At 49.3% G+C, this 14,588-nt stretch overlaps 1 protein-coding gene across 1 annotated transcript in view; it reads right to left on the reverse strand.

The window, feature by feature from the left end:
- The window catches only part of SNX8 (sorting nexin 8), a 98,040-nt gene extending 83,456 nt beyond the window's left edge, over positions 1–14,584 (reverse strand). The window contains exon 1 of the mRNA XM_055346778.2: positions 14,073–14,584. The gene's annotated coding sequence lies outside the window, so the exon portion shown is untranslated. The remainder of the gene's footprint in view (positions 1–14,072) is intronic.
- Positions 14,585–14,588: the final 4 nt, after the last annotated feature.

Below are 14,588 nucleotides of genomic sequence, written 5' to 3' on the forward strand. Positions count from 1 at the left end.
GCCTCCCAAAGTGCTGGGATTACAGTCGTGAGCCACGGCACCTGGCCTTGATAATTTTAAATATTAATAATTTGGCCATTTAGTATGACCAAACTGTATGATGAAAGACACCATTAACAAAGATGCAAAGATGAGCCACACCCTGGGAAAAAATATTTTTAACATATACAAAGTTTAAAGACTAGAAGCCTCCAGCCTGGGCGACAGAGTGAGATCCAATCTCAATAAATAAATAAATAAAAGAAGATTATCTTCCCACCGTAGAAGGTAAAAATGCCAGATATGAGCCAAATGCAGTGGCTTACACCTGTAATCCTAGCACTTTGGGAGGCCAAAGGGGGCCGATCACCTGAGGTCGGGAGTTCAAGACCAGCCTGACCAACATGGAGAAATCCTGTCTCTACTAAAAAATACAAAATTAGCCAGGCACGGTGGCGCAGGCCTGTAATCCCAGCTACTCAGGAGGCTGAGGGAGGAGAATCGTTTGAACTGGGGAGGTGGAGGTTTCAGTGAGCTGAGATCCTGCCATTTCACTGCAGCCTGGGAAACAAGAGCGAAACTCCATCTCAAAAAAAAAAAAAAATTAGCCAGGCGTGGTGCCGTGCACCTGTAGTCCCAGCTATTTGGGTGGCTGAGGCGGGAGGATCCCTTGAACCCAGGAGTTCAAGGCTGCAGTGAGCCATGATCACGTAATTGAGCCTGGGCGACAGAGCAAGACTCAGTCTCAAAAACAAGAAAAGGAAAATAAAAAGAAAATCCTAGTACTTTGGGAGGCCAAGGTGGGAAGATCGCTTGAGCTCAGGAGTTCAAGATCAGCCTGGGCAACATAGTAAGAACTCCTCTCTATTTTATTAAAAAAATTATAGGCCGGGGGCAGTGGCTCACACCTGTAATCCCAGCACTTTGGGAGGCCCAGACGGGCAGATCATGAGGTCAGGAGATCGAGACCATCCTGGCTGACACGGTGAAACCCCATCTCTACTAAAAATACAAAAAAATTAGCTGGGCGTGGTGGTGGGTGCCTGTAGTCCCAGCTACTTGGGAGGCTGAGGCAGGAGAATCGTGTGAACCTGGGAGGCGGAGGTAGCAGTGGGCCGAGATCACGCCACTGCACTCCAGCCTGGGTGACAGAGCGAGAGCAAGACTCCGTCTCAAAAAAAAAAAAAATTATAAAGTGGCTGGGTGTGGTGGCTCACACCTGTAATCCCAGCACTTTGGGACACTGAGGCGAGCAGACCATTTAAGTTCAGGATCATTTGAGGACAGCCTGGCCAACATGATGAAACCGCATCTATACCAACAACACAAAAATTAGCCAGCTGGGCACGGCGGCTCACGCCTGTAATCCCAGCACTTTGGGAGGCCGAGGCAGGCGGATCACATGGTCAGGAGTTCGAGACCAGCTTGGCCAATATGGTGAAACCCCATCTCTGCTAAAACTACAAAAATTAGCTGGGTGCGGGGCAGGCGCCTGTACTCCCAGCTACTCGGGAAGCTGAGGCAGGAGAATCACTTGAATCCGGGAGGTGGAGGTTGCAGTGAGCAGAGATTGCACCACTGCACTCCAGCCTGGGCGATGGAGCGAGACTCGGTCTCAAAAAAAATAAAAAAAATTAGCCAGGCATGGTGGCTGTAATCCCAGCTACTTGGGAGACTGAGGTGGGAGGATCACTTGACTCCAGGAGGCAGAGGTTGCAGTGAGCCGAGATTGTGCCACTCCACTCCAGCCTGGGTGACAGAGCAAGACCCTGTCTCAAAAAAATAAAATAAAATAAAATAACATAACATAACATAAAATAAGATAAAACAAAATAACATAAAGTAAAATAAAATGCCAGCTATTCATTCCCCAGTGTGCCACCCAGGCTTAAACGGGGAGCCGGGGCCCTGAAGCACAGTGGGCTCCAAGCGGCTCACGCTTGTAATCCCATCACTTTGGGAGGCCGAGGCAGGCAGATCACCTGAGGTCAGGAGTTTGAGACCAGCCTGGCCAACATGGCAAAACCTCATCTCTACTAAAAATCCAAAATCCAAAAATTAGCCAGGTGTGGTGGTGGCCTGTAATCCCAGTTACTTGGGAGGCTGAGGTACAACAATCACTTGAACCTGGGAGGCAGAGGTTGCAGTGAGCCGAGACTGCGCCACTGCACTCCAGCCTGGGTGACAGAGCAAGACATCATCCCAAAAAACAAAAAAAAAAGAAAAAAGGGGAGTGGGGGCTGGGGCTCACCTAGCATGGAGTCTGCCCCCCATGTTGTCTGCGTCTGAGCCGTCACATCCGGCAGTCAGCAGTGGGACGGTGTCATCTCCGCCCAGCAGCTGTGGCCTGATTAGTACACTTCTGCCTGCATAGCTTTGAGCCTGGTTCTCTAGCCCTCCTGGAGATTTTAGATCCTTTTAATAATTTCATTTTCTGCTTGAATCAGACACCTACTTACATCAGAGAAATGCAAATTCAAACAAGACGATACCCTTTCATGCACAGCAGATAGGAAGAAACAGCAATATTCCCACACTGCTGGAGGGAGTGTAAATTGGTATAGATACTTTGGAGAACAACTTGTTAATGTCTAATAAATTAGAATGCAGATATCCTGTGACCCGGAAATCCTACTTTTAGTCATATTCTCTAAACTACAGCTCATAGAGACAAGCATAAGAGTCTTCACTGTAATACTATTTATAACACTGAAAAAAAACAAATCAACCTACTTTTATATGAATGTGAAGTGAATAAGAAATTGTGATATATTCATGCAATGTATAAACTAGAACAGCATGTACCAGAATGGATAGATCTTGAAAACATCATTGTGGGTGAAGAAACTGCAGAAGGGTCTGTGGAATGCAGCACGTCTATTTAAAGACGTAAATGAACCAAAGGGGACAAATAAAACTGAGGAAATCTGGCCAGGCACAGTGGCTCACATACCTGTAATCCCAGCACTTTGGGAGGCTGAGGCAGGCAGATCACCTGAGGTCAGGAGTTCAAGACCAGCCTGGCCCATGTGGCAAAACCCCATCTCTACTAAAAATACAAAATTAGCCAGGCCTGCTGGCAGGCACCTGTAATCCCAGCTACTTGGGAGGCTGAGGCAGGAGAATCACTTGAACCCAGGAGGTGGAGGATGCAGTGAGCTAAGATCGTGCCACTGCACACTCTAGCCTGGGCGAGACATAGTGAGAATCCGTCCAAAAAAAAAAAAAAAAAAGAAGAAGAAGAAATGTGAATAAGGTTGGTGGATTTTATTTGCGTCAACATTCTGGTTGTGATATTATTGTGTACTTTTGCATCATTAGGGGATACTGGGCAAAGGGTATTATTTCTTATTTCTGTTTTGTTTTTTGAGACGGAGTTTCACTCTTGTTGCCCAGGCTGAAGTGCAGTGGCAAGATCTCAGCTCACTGCAACTTCCACCTCCTGGGTTCAAGCGATTCTCCTGCCTCAGCCTCCCGAGTAGCTGGGATTATAGGCACCCACCACCACTCCCTGCTAATTTTTGTATTTTTAGTAGAGACGGGGTTTCACTTTGTTGGCCAGGGTGGTCTTGAACTCCTGACCTCAAGTGATCTGCCTGCTCGGCCTCCCAAAGTGCTGGCATTACAGGCGTGAGCCACCGCACCCAGCCTATTTCTTATAATGGCATATGGGTCTACTGTAAATAAATAAAAATACCAAACAATGAATACATTACTTACAGGTACATGATGGCTTCCTCTGAGGAACAGAGGAGAAAATTGATTTTAGGAGAAGACTTGAGCCCAGGAGTTTGAGGGTAGCATGGGCAACATAGTGAGACCCTGGTCTCTACAAAAAATAAAATTAGCTGGCCATGGTGGTGCATGCCTGTAGCCCCAGCTACTGGGGAGGCCGAAACAGGAGGGTTGCTTGAACCCAGGAGGTCGAGGCTGCTATAAGCTGTGATTTCACCACTGCACTCCAGCCTGGCTGAAAGAGCAAGACTCTCTCTCAAAACAAACCAAAAAAAAAGGCCAGGCAGCCGGGCGCGGTGGCTCATGCCTGTAATCCCAGCACTTTGGGAGGCCGGGGTGGGCAGATCACAAGGTCAGGAGATCTAGATCATCCTGGTTAACATAGTGAAACCCTGTCTCTACTAAAATACAAAAAATTAGCCAGGCGTGGTGGCAGACGCCTGTAGTCCCAGCTACTCGGGAGGCTGAGGCAGGAGAATGGCGTGAACCTGGAAGGCGGAGCTTGCAGTGAGCTGAGATCGCGCCACTGCACTCCAGCCTGGGCGACAGAGAGACTCTGTCTCAAAAAAAAAAAAACAGAAAAAAATTATCCAAGTATGGTGGCTCACACCTGTAGCCACAAGTACTCAGGAGGCTGAGTTCAGAGGATCTCTTGAGCCTGGGAGGGGGAGGTTGCGAGGTTGCAGTGAGCCGAGATCACACCACTGTACTCCAGCCTGGGCGACAGAGGTTGAGACTCTGTCTCAAAAAAAAAAAAAAAAAAAAAAAAAGAATAGGGAAATAGGGAGCATCTGATTCCTGTCCTTGCCTCAGTCCTCTACATTTGAAGAAGCCGAACATCATAGGTAGAAAGTCAAATAAGTCTTTGAACAGGGCGTGGTGCTCACCTGTAATCCCAGCCATGGGAGCCTGAGGTAGGAGAATTACTTGAGGCCAGAAGTTCAAGACCAGCTGGGGCAACATAGCAAGACAGCTCCCCACCCCCACCATCTCCACAAAACAATAATAATAATAAGAGCCTTTGGGCCGGGCGCAGTGGCTCACGCCTGTAATCCCAGCACTTTGGGAGGCCGAGGCTGACGGATCACCTGAGGTCAGGAGTTTGAGACCAGCCTGGCTAACACGGCGAAACCCGTTTCCAATAAAAATACAAAAATTAGTCAGGCTTGGTGGTGGGCGCCTGTAGTCCTCACTCCTCAGGAGGCTGAGACAGAAGAATCGCTTGAACCCAGGAGGTGGAGATTGCAGGGAGCCAAGATCGCACCACTACACTCCAGCTTGGGCGACAGAGCGAGATGCTGTCTCGAAAAAAAAAGAGCCTTTGGCCGCAGGCAGTAGGCGGCAGGGAAAACCAGGAGGAAGCCAGCATGGTCAAACGAGACAGGGAAGTTCAGATGATTTGGGGCCACACTGGATTCTTTTTTTTTTTTGCTCATTTTATTTTCTTTTGTTTTGTTTTGTTGAGATGGAGTCTTGCTCTGTCGCCCAGGCTGGAGTGCAGTGGTGTGATCTCGGCTCACTGCAACCTCCACCTCCCAGGTTGAAGCAATTCTCCTGCGTCAGCCTCCCAAGTAGCTGGAATTACAGGCGTGTGCCACCACGGCCAGCTAAGTTTTGTATTTTTAGTACATGGGGTTTCGCCATATTAGCCAGGCTGGTCTGGAACTCCTGACCTCAGGTGATCTGCCCGCTTCGGCCTCCCACGGTGTTGAGATTACAGGCGTGAGCCACCACGCCTGGCCCACACTGGACCCTTTGAATCCATGGATGCCTCTTTGCTTCTCCAAGTGCCCTGCGAGATTGGACACAGACCGGTTTATGTAGAACATCCTGGAGAAATTACTGAGATACTGAGAAACTTGCTGGAGAGAAAGCTGCTTTTTGGGCTTCCTACTATGTAAGGAATTTAAAAAAGAAACTAAGTAAAAAAGCAAGCCTAGTTCACACGCTGAAAAGGGCGGGCTAAGATCGCCATCTGTAGGTGAATCGTTTCTTCTGCCAACTCGAATTCTGTCCACAGTTCCTGACACCTAAATGGGTCCAAGCTACCTAGCTCCCCCTCTAGCCTGCACGCTCCACCCAGGGCAAGGCAGAGGCTCTGGCGAGTACGGTATCTTTTTCTTTCCTTTCTTTCTTTCTTTTTTTTTTTTTTTTTTTTGAGACGGAGTCTCGCTCTGTCGCCCAGGCTGGAGTGCAGTGGCGCGATCTCAGCTCACTACAAGCTCCGCCTTCCGGGTTCACACCATTCTCCTGCCTCAGCCTCCGGAGTAGCTGGGACTGCAGGCGCCCGCCACCAAGCCCGGCTAATTTTTTATATTTTTAGTAGAGATGGGGTTTCACCATGTCAGCCAGGATGGTCTCGATCTCCTGACCTCATGATCCGCCCGCCTCGGCCTCCCAAAGTGCTGGGATTACAGGTGTGAGGCATCGCGCCCGGCCCAGTATCTTTTCCAAGGTTACCCAGCGAGTGGCCAGGCGCGGTGGCTCACACCTGTAATTCCAGCACTCTGAGAGGCCGAGGCGGGCGGATCACCTGAGGTCAGGAGTTCGAGGCCAGCTGGCCAACATGGTAAAACCCCATCTCCACTAAAAATTAAAAAAAAAAAAATTAGACAGGCATAGTGGTGTGTGCCTGTAATCTCAGCTACTGAGGAGGCTGAGGCAGAAGAATCATTTGAACCCGGGAGGCGGAGGTTACAGTGAGCAGAGATTGTGCCACTGCACTCCAGCCTGGGCAACACAGTGAGACTCTGTCTCAAAAAAAAAAAAAAAAAAAAAAAGGCTACCCACAAGTTAGCAAGAGAACTACAACCAAAAAATCATGACTTTCAATTTTTTTTTCTTTAAAAAAATTGTAAAAAAGCCTGGTGCGGTGGCTCACACCTGCAATTCCAGCTACTCAGGAGGCTGAGGCAGGAGAACTGCTTGAACCTGGGAGGCGGAGGTTGCAGTGAGCCGAGATCACACCACTGCACTCCAGCCTGGGTGACAGAGTGAGGCTCCGTCTCAAAAACAAAACAAAAAAAAAAGTAAAAAAATGCATAATATTATAGTAAAGTGTACATAACATAAAATGTACCATCTTAACCACATTACAGCATATGGTATACTGGCATAAAGCATGTTCACACTGACGCAGCCATCACCACCACTATCTCCCAAATTATTTTCCTTTTTTAAATGTTAAACTTTTAAATTTGTTATATTTTTAGTTTATTTTTTTCACCCTACCCCCTGTATTTTTAATTTAACTTTTTTTTTTTTTTTTTTTGAGACAGTGTATCACTCTGTCGCTCATGCTAGAGTGCAGTGGTGTGATCTCGGCTCACTGCAATCTCTACCCCCACCCCATGTTCAAGCGATTCTCCTGCCTCAGCGTCCCAAGAAGCTGGGACTACAGGAGCACGCCCCCACACACAACTAATTTTTTGGTATTTTTTGTAAAGATGAGATTTCACCATGTTGTCTAGGCTGATGTTGAACTCCTGCCTTCAAGAGATCTGCCCACCTCAGCTCCCAAAGTGTTGGGATTACAGGCGTGAGCCACCGCGCCTGGCCAATTTAGCTTTTCTTGAGACAAGGTGTCACTCTGTTGCCCAGGCTGGAGTGCAGTGGCTCGATCCTGGCTCACTGCAGCCTCAACCTTCCAGGCTCAAGCTATCCTCCTGCCTCAGCCTCCTGTGACAGGTCCTGAATGTCCACAAACCCACCCAGGCTGGCCCATGGTGGACAGGTGGTGAGGTCAGAGTCTCAGTCCTCTCCAGCCCAGCATGAGGCTCCCAGGCTACACCCGGAGCCACCCCACTAGAGATCTCACCTGCCTGGGCCCTGGAAGGGTCACCCTGGATCTCTACCACCCGGTTCATGGCTCCCAGGCTCAGGGACTGGACACTTCCCGGCTCTGAGCCTCTTCCTCAAAGACATGAAATCCCCACACTCAGAACCTGGTTGGCCTACTTGGAAATACTTCTCATTCTGTTAAGATAAACCCACAGGAAAATAAAGGCACAGCTTTCCTACATTATCTCATCCAACCTCCCCCAAGCCTGCGAGGTAAGAAAACTGAGGCCTAGAAACGTTGAGGCTCTCTTGATAGCAAGGGAGGGGTTAGTCTCGGCCCAGTCTCCGGGCTCAGGCAGCCTCTCTCCCCAGCCATGTCAGGCTTCCCCAAGGGGCCGTGTGGCGGAACATTTTTCATTTTCATAGTTATGAACCAATGTTAATATCAATAGAAATGCAACGAACCCATAAAACTTACAATTTCACGGAAACTATAAATTTGGCCTTAAAATGAAGTCACGTTTCTTTAGGAAGAGTTTTGATGGAAATTAAAGCTTACCCCTGGGCCGAGCACGGTGGCTCATGCCTATAATCCCAGCACTTTGGGAGGCCAACGCAGAAGGATTGCTCTAGGCCAGGAGTTCAAGACCAGCTTGGGCTAACACTGTCAGACCCTCTCCCCCATCTCTAAAAACAATTTTTTTTTTGACACAGAGTCTCCCTCTGTCATTTAGGTTGGAGTGCAGTGGCACAGCCTCGGCTCACTGCAGCCTCTGCCTCCTGGGCTCAAGTGATTCTCCTGCCTCAGCCTCCTGAGTAGCTGGGATTACAGGCGCCTGCCACCACACCCGGCTACATTTTGTATTTTTAGTAGAGATAGGGTTTCACCATGTTGGCCAGGCTAGTCTTGAACTCCTGACCTCAGATGATCCTCCTGCTTCACTCTCCCAAAGTGCTGGGATTACCGGTGGGAGCCACTGTGCCTCACCCTCTAAATAAACAATTTAAAAAATTAGCCGGGCACAGTGGTGCACTCCTATAGTCTCAGCTATTCAGGAGGAGGCGGCGGGAGGATCACGAGCCTGGGAGTTTGAGGCTGCAGTGAGCCATGATTGCGCCACTATGCTCCCGGCCTGGGTGACAGAGTGAGACCTTGTCTCAAAAAGAAAAAGGAAAAAATCTACCCATGGAAGCACAACACAGGCCACGCTGCAGGTCAGCCCGGGAGCCTCATCCAGCCGTCTCTGCTGCCAGGGTTGGTGCGGTGCCTCTGGTTTCCCACTCCTTCACTTCAGAGGCTCAGAAATTGACCAGCGGAGGCCAGGCCTGCTGGCTCATGCCTGTAGCACTTTGGGAGGCAGAGTTGGGAGAACTGCTTGAGCCCAGGAGTTCAAGACCAGACTGAGCAACATAGTGAGACCCCATCTCTACAGAAAAACAAAAAGGTAGCCTGATGTGGTGGTGTGGATCTGTACTACCAGATACTCAGGAGGCTAAGGTGAGCCTGTGAGACTGAAGCTACAGTGAGGTGCGACGGCACCACTGTACTCCAGCCTGGGTGACAGAGTGAGACCCTGTTAAAAAATAATAATAATAGGCCAGGCGCAGTGGCTCACGGCTGTAATCCCAGCACTTCAGGAGGCCAAGGCGGGCGGATCATGAGATCAGGAGATTGAGACCATCCTGACTAACAGGATGAAACCCGTCTCTACTAAAAATACAAAAAATTAGCCGGGTGTGGTGGCGGGCACCTGTAGTCCCAGCTACTAGGGAGGCTGAGGCAAGAGAATTGCTTGAACCCGGGAGGCGGAGCTTGCAGTGATCCGAGATTGCACCACTGCACTCCAGCCTGGGCGACAGAGTGAGACTCCATCTCAAAAAATAAATAAATAAATAAATAAATAAATAAATAAATAAATAAAAATAATAAAAACAAAAAATCGAATAAGTTTTTGTTGTTGTTTGTTTGTTTTTTTGAGATGGATTTTTGCTCGTTGCCCAGGCTGGAGTGAAATGGTGCAATCTCCGCTCACCACAACCTCCACCTCCGGGGTACAAGTGATTCTCCCGCCTCAGCCTCCCGAGTAGCTGAGATTACAGGCATGTGCCACCATGCCTGGCTAATTTTTGTATTTTTAGTAGAGATGGGGTTTCACCATGTTGTTCAGGCTGGTCTCGAACTCCTTACCTCAGGTAATGCATCCGCCCACCTTGGCCTCCCAAAGTGCTGGGATTACAGGCGTGAGCCACCATGCCCGGCCATAATTTCCTTCTTCTAATAAGGACATCAATCATTGATTTAGGGTCCACTCTCGTCCACTTTGACTTCATCTTGATTACATCTGGGAAGACTGCTTCCAAACACAGTAGCGCCCCCGACCCCCAGTTTCACATTCCACTGTTTCAATTACCTATGGTCAATTATGGTTGGAAAATATTACATAATGAAGAAAATGTGACAGAGAGACACAGACACACCACCAAACACCACATCCACATAACTTTTATGACAATATATTGTTATAATTTTTCTATTAGTTATTGCTGTTAATCTCTTACTGTGCCTAATTTATAAACTTTATTGTAAGCATGCATATGTAGAAAAAACATACTGCCAGGCGTATTGGCTCACACCTGTAATCCCAGCACTTTGGGAGGCCGAGGCAGGCGCATCACGAGGTCAGGAGATCGAGACCATCCTGGCTAACATGGTGAAACCTCGTCTCTACTAAAAAAATACAAAAAAAATCAGCCGGGCGTGGTGGCGGGCACCTGTATTCCCAGCTACTTGGGAGGCTGAGGCAGGAGAATGGCATGAACCCTGGAGGTAGGGCTTGCAGTGAGCCAAGATCGTGCCACTGCACTCCAGCCTGGGCAACACAGCGAGACTCTGTCTCAAAAAAAAAAAAAATACCCCCGGGCTTGGTGGTTCACGCCTGCAATCCAAACACTTTGGGAGGCTGAGGCAGGCAGATCACCTGAGGTCAGGAGTTCGAGACCAGCCTGCGCAACATGGCAAAACCTCACCTCTACTAAAATTACAAAAATTAGCTGGGCATAGTGGTAGGTGCCTGTAATCCCAGCTGCACAAGAAGCTTTGGCAGGAGAATCACTTGAACCCGGGAGGCGGAGGTTGCAGTGAGCCGAGATCACCTCGTTGCACTCCTGGGTTCCAGCGATTCTCCCACCTCAGCCTCCAGAGTAGATGGGACTACAAGAGCATACCACCAGGCACACCACCAGGCCCAGCTAATTTCTTATTTTTGAAATATATATATTTTTTGAGACGGAGTCTTGCTGCATCATCCTGGATGGAGTGCGGTGAGGCCATCTCGGCTCTCTGCAGCCTCTGCCTCCCTGGTTCAAGCGATTCTCCTGCCTCAGCCTCCTGAGTAGCTGAATCTACAGGTGCGTGCCACCACGCCTGGCTGTTTTTTTTTTTTTTTTTTCAGACGGCGGCTCGCTCTGTTGCCCAGGCTGGAGCGCAATGGTGTGATCTCAGCTCACTACAACCTCCACCTCCCGGGTTCAGGCGATTCTCCTGCCTCAGCCTCCAGAGTGGCTGGGACTACAGGCACCTGCCACCATACCCAGCTAATTTTTATATTTTTAATAGAGACGGGGTTTCACCATGTTGGCCAGGATGGTCTCAACCTCTTGACCTTGTGATCTCCCCGCCTTGGCCTCCCAAAGTGCTGGGATTACAGGTGTGAGCCACCGCGCCCAGACTAACTTTTTTTTTGTAGCAACCAGGTCCCACTATGTTGCCCAGGGTGGTCTTGATCTCCCGGGCTCAAGCGGTCCTCCCAATGTGGCCTCCCCAAGTGTGGGGATTACAGGTATGATCCACTGCACCATGCCTCAAGTTCACCCACACTTAAGGGGGGCATCTGCCTCCACCTTTTAAAAGCAGGAGTGTCAAAGAATTTATGAACCCATCACAGAGAGGCTCATGTAAACTATGTAAACACACAGGGTTTACTCACCACTGTACCCTCACCAGAGTGCCTACCACAAAGTAGGCACTCACACACTTTTCACTATCAACAGCAGTACTTCTTAGTTATATTTTCTGTACCATGAGTATGTGTGTAATTTTACCTGTAGAAAAGGCTAAGGAAGGCCGGGCACGGTGGCTCACACCTGTAATCCCAGCACTTTGGGAAGCTGTGGCAGGTGGATCACCTGAGGTCAGGAGTTCGAGACCAGCCTGACCAACATGGTGAAACCCCATCTCTACTAAAAATACAAAAATTAGCCAGGTGTGGTGGTGGGCGCCTGTAATCCCAGCTACTCGGGAGGCTGAGGCAGGAGAATCGCTTGAACCCAGGTGGCGGAGGTTGCAGTGGGCCAAGACTGCGCCACTGCACTCCAGCCTGGCACCAAGAGCGAAACTCCGTCTCAAAAAAAATAAATAAATAAATAAATAAAATAGGCTAAGGAAGTTGATTCCCCAGCAAAGTGAAGAGTGCCTCCTTTGTGCAATGCATGCCTGCCGTAGAAGAGTTTTCCTTGTCTAAACACGGCAACGTGCAGTTGCCAAGCCAAAATCATCTGTTTTCAAGCTCTTTGGTTAGTATTTGCTTCTTGTTCACTGACTTGCTACCTCTCAGCATTTTCTAGAAGAAAAGGGTTGGCAGAGCCCGATGATCTAAGGAAAGCTGCAGAGGAAACTAGAAATTGGAAGGATAATTTGGTCTGGAGATGAAATCTAGTTTTCCTTTGTGGAACTGTTTCACCAGCCACACACTAAAATGTGTTATCCGGCCACCTGGCTGGGTGTGGTGGCTCACGCCTGAAATCCCAGCACTTTGGGAGGTTGAAGGAGGAGGGTCGCTTGAGCCCAGAAGTTCAAGTCCAATCTAGGAACCATAGCGAGAACCCATCTCTGTTTAAAATATTTGTCATCCCTGGTCAGGCGCGGTGGCTCATGCTTGTAATCCCAGCACTTTGGGAGGCCAAAATGGGCGGATGACGAGGTCAGGAGATTGAGACCATCCTGGCTAACATGGTGAAACCCCATCTCTACTAAAAATACAAAAAATTAGCTGGGTGTGGTGGTGGGCACCTGTAGTCCCAGCTACTCGGGAGGCTGAGGCAAGAGAATGGCGTGAACCCGGGAGGTGGAGCTTGCAGTGAGCCGAGATCGTGCCACTGCACTCCAGCCTAGGCAACAGAGCAACACTCCGTCTAAATAAAAAAAAAAAAAATTGTCATCCCTTATTGTACAGATGGGGAAACTGAGGCGGAGGCATTAAGTGACCTGCCCAAAGATACACCACTGACAGCATAATGAGAAGCAGTCAAACCTGGTACTAGGCATGGGAAGACTCTGCTGCTTTTTCGCTCTTCTAAACACCGTTAGGATGGGATGGATGTGGTGGCTCATGCCTATAGTCCCGGCACTTTGGGAAGCTGAGGCAGGAAGACTGCTTGAGGCCAGGAGTTTGAGACCAGCCTGGGCAACACAGTAAGATCCTATCTACAAATAAAGAAATTAGCTGGGCATGGTGGCACGTACCTTCAGTCCCAAGTACTTGGCAATGTACTTAATGTCACTGAACTGTATACTAAATTGCATATTAAAATGGCTAGGCCCTGCGTGGTGGTTCACGCTTGTAATCCTGGCAGTTTGGGAGGCTGAGGTGGGAGGATTCTCTTGAGGCTGGAAGGTCCCGATTGCAGCGACGCTGTGATTATGCCACCGCACTCTAGCCTGGGCAACACAGCGAGACCCTGTCTCTGAAAACAAACAAACAAAAAACTATAGCATGAAATATACATAAAATTTACCTTTCTGGCATTTTATTTTATTTTTTCGAAGACAGGGTCTCACTATGTTGCCCTGACTGGTCTTGAACTCTTGGGCTCAAGCGATCCTCCTGCCTTGGCCTCCCAAAGTACTGGGAAGAGAGGTGTGAGCCACCGCGCAGGGCCTAGCCATTTTAATAAGAAGTTTAGTACACAGTTCAGTGGCATCAAGTACATTCACCATGTTGTACCATCACCACCGTCATCTCCAAAACGTTCTCATCCTCCCAAATTGAAGGTCCGTCCCCGATAAACACTCCCCACTCTCCACCCCAGCCTCTGGGTACCACCTGTTTTATTTATTTATTTAATTTTCGTAGAGATGAGGGCTGGCGGGGGCGGGGGGGGTGGTGCTATGTTGGCAAGGCTGGTCTCGAACTCCTGAGCTCAAGCGATCTTCCCACCTCAGCCTCCCAAAGTGCTGGGATAACAGGCGTGATCCACTGGGTTATTTTCTAGGATGATTACGACATCCCCCAACCAGTGGTTGTCCTCCACTCCGGCAAAAAACAAGATAGAAGCCACATGCACCCAATGCCCGTCCCGTGAGCACCCAAGCAGAGCGAATCGCTCCGAGCCCTCCGGAGTCAGCCTCGAGCCCCACGCGGCGAGGACCCGCCCCCGCCCCCACGTGACCCGCGCTCTCCCGCGCGGAAGGCGGTGGCCTCGGATGGACTGAACCACTGTGAAAGCCCGAATGGGGGGAAACAGGCGGTGACGGCCACTAGGGAAGGACTGGGGGTAAGCGATTAAAGAAACTTGCATACATTTTTGTATCGCGCCAGGCAGTCGTCCTTCTAGTCCTGTGGGCCCTCTCTGGCTCGCCCCGAATTCCTTTTCTATTTTGAAGTAGTCTGTCCTTTTGCCCAGTCAGTAGGCGAGTCCAAGTGACAGACACGGACAGGGGGGACTTTAGTAACGTAAACTAAACGGTTTCCCTAGCGAAAGGCTCAGACGCCCTGAGCAATCGCCTGTTGAGTCTCCACTCTTCCAGGGTATTAACTGTTGAGTTAGAGGACATTTTCCTAGCATTCCGGGTACTAAAATCATTTCTTGTCCCCGCCTTCAGCGCCACAAATAGTTCAGTCCCGCCCCGCAGCGTCCGACGGGAAAGGAAAGGGGAGGCCGCCATGTTGGACGGAACCATCTGCTGCCACACATGGGGTGGTCAATGCTCCCATGAGTTTACTGATACACAGAAACAACCTTGCTGAATGGAATTAAGCACTTTCTTGTCACAAATATATCAGTTTGATGATTTTCGGACGCGGTCTTGCGGATGC

The sequence above is a fragment of the Gorilla gorilla genome, chromosome 6 (genome assembly GCF_029281585.2).
Source record: "Gorilla gorilla gorilla isolate KB3781 chromosome 6, NHGRI_mGorGor1-v2.1_pri, whole genome shotgun sequence".
Lineage (NCBI taxonomy): Eukaryota > Metazoa > Chordata > Mammalia > Primates > Hominidae > Gorilla > Gorilla gorilla.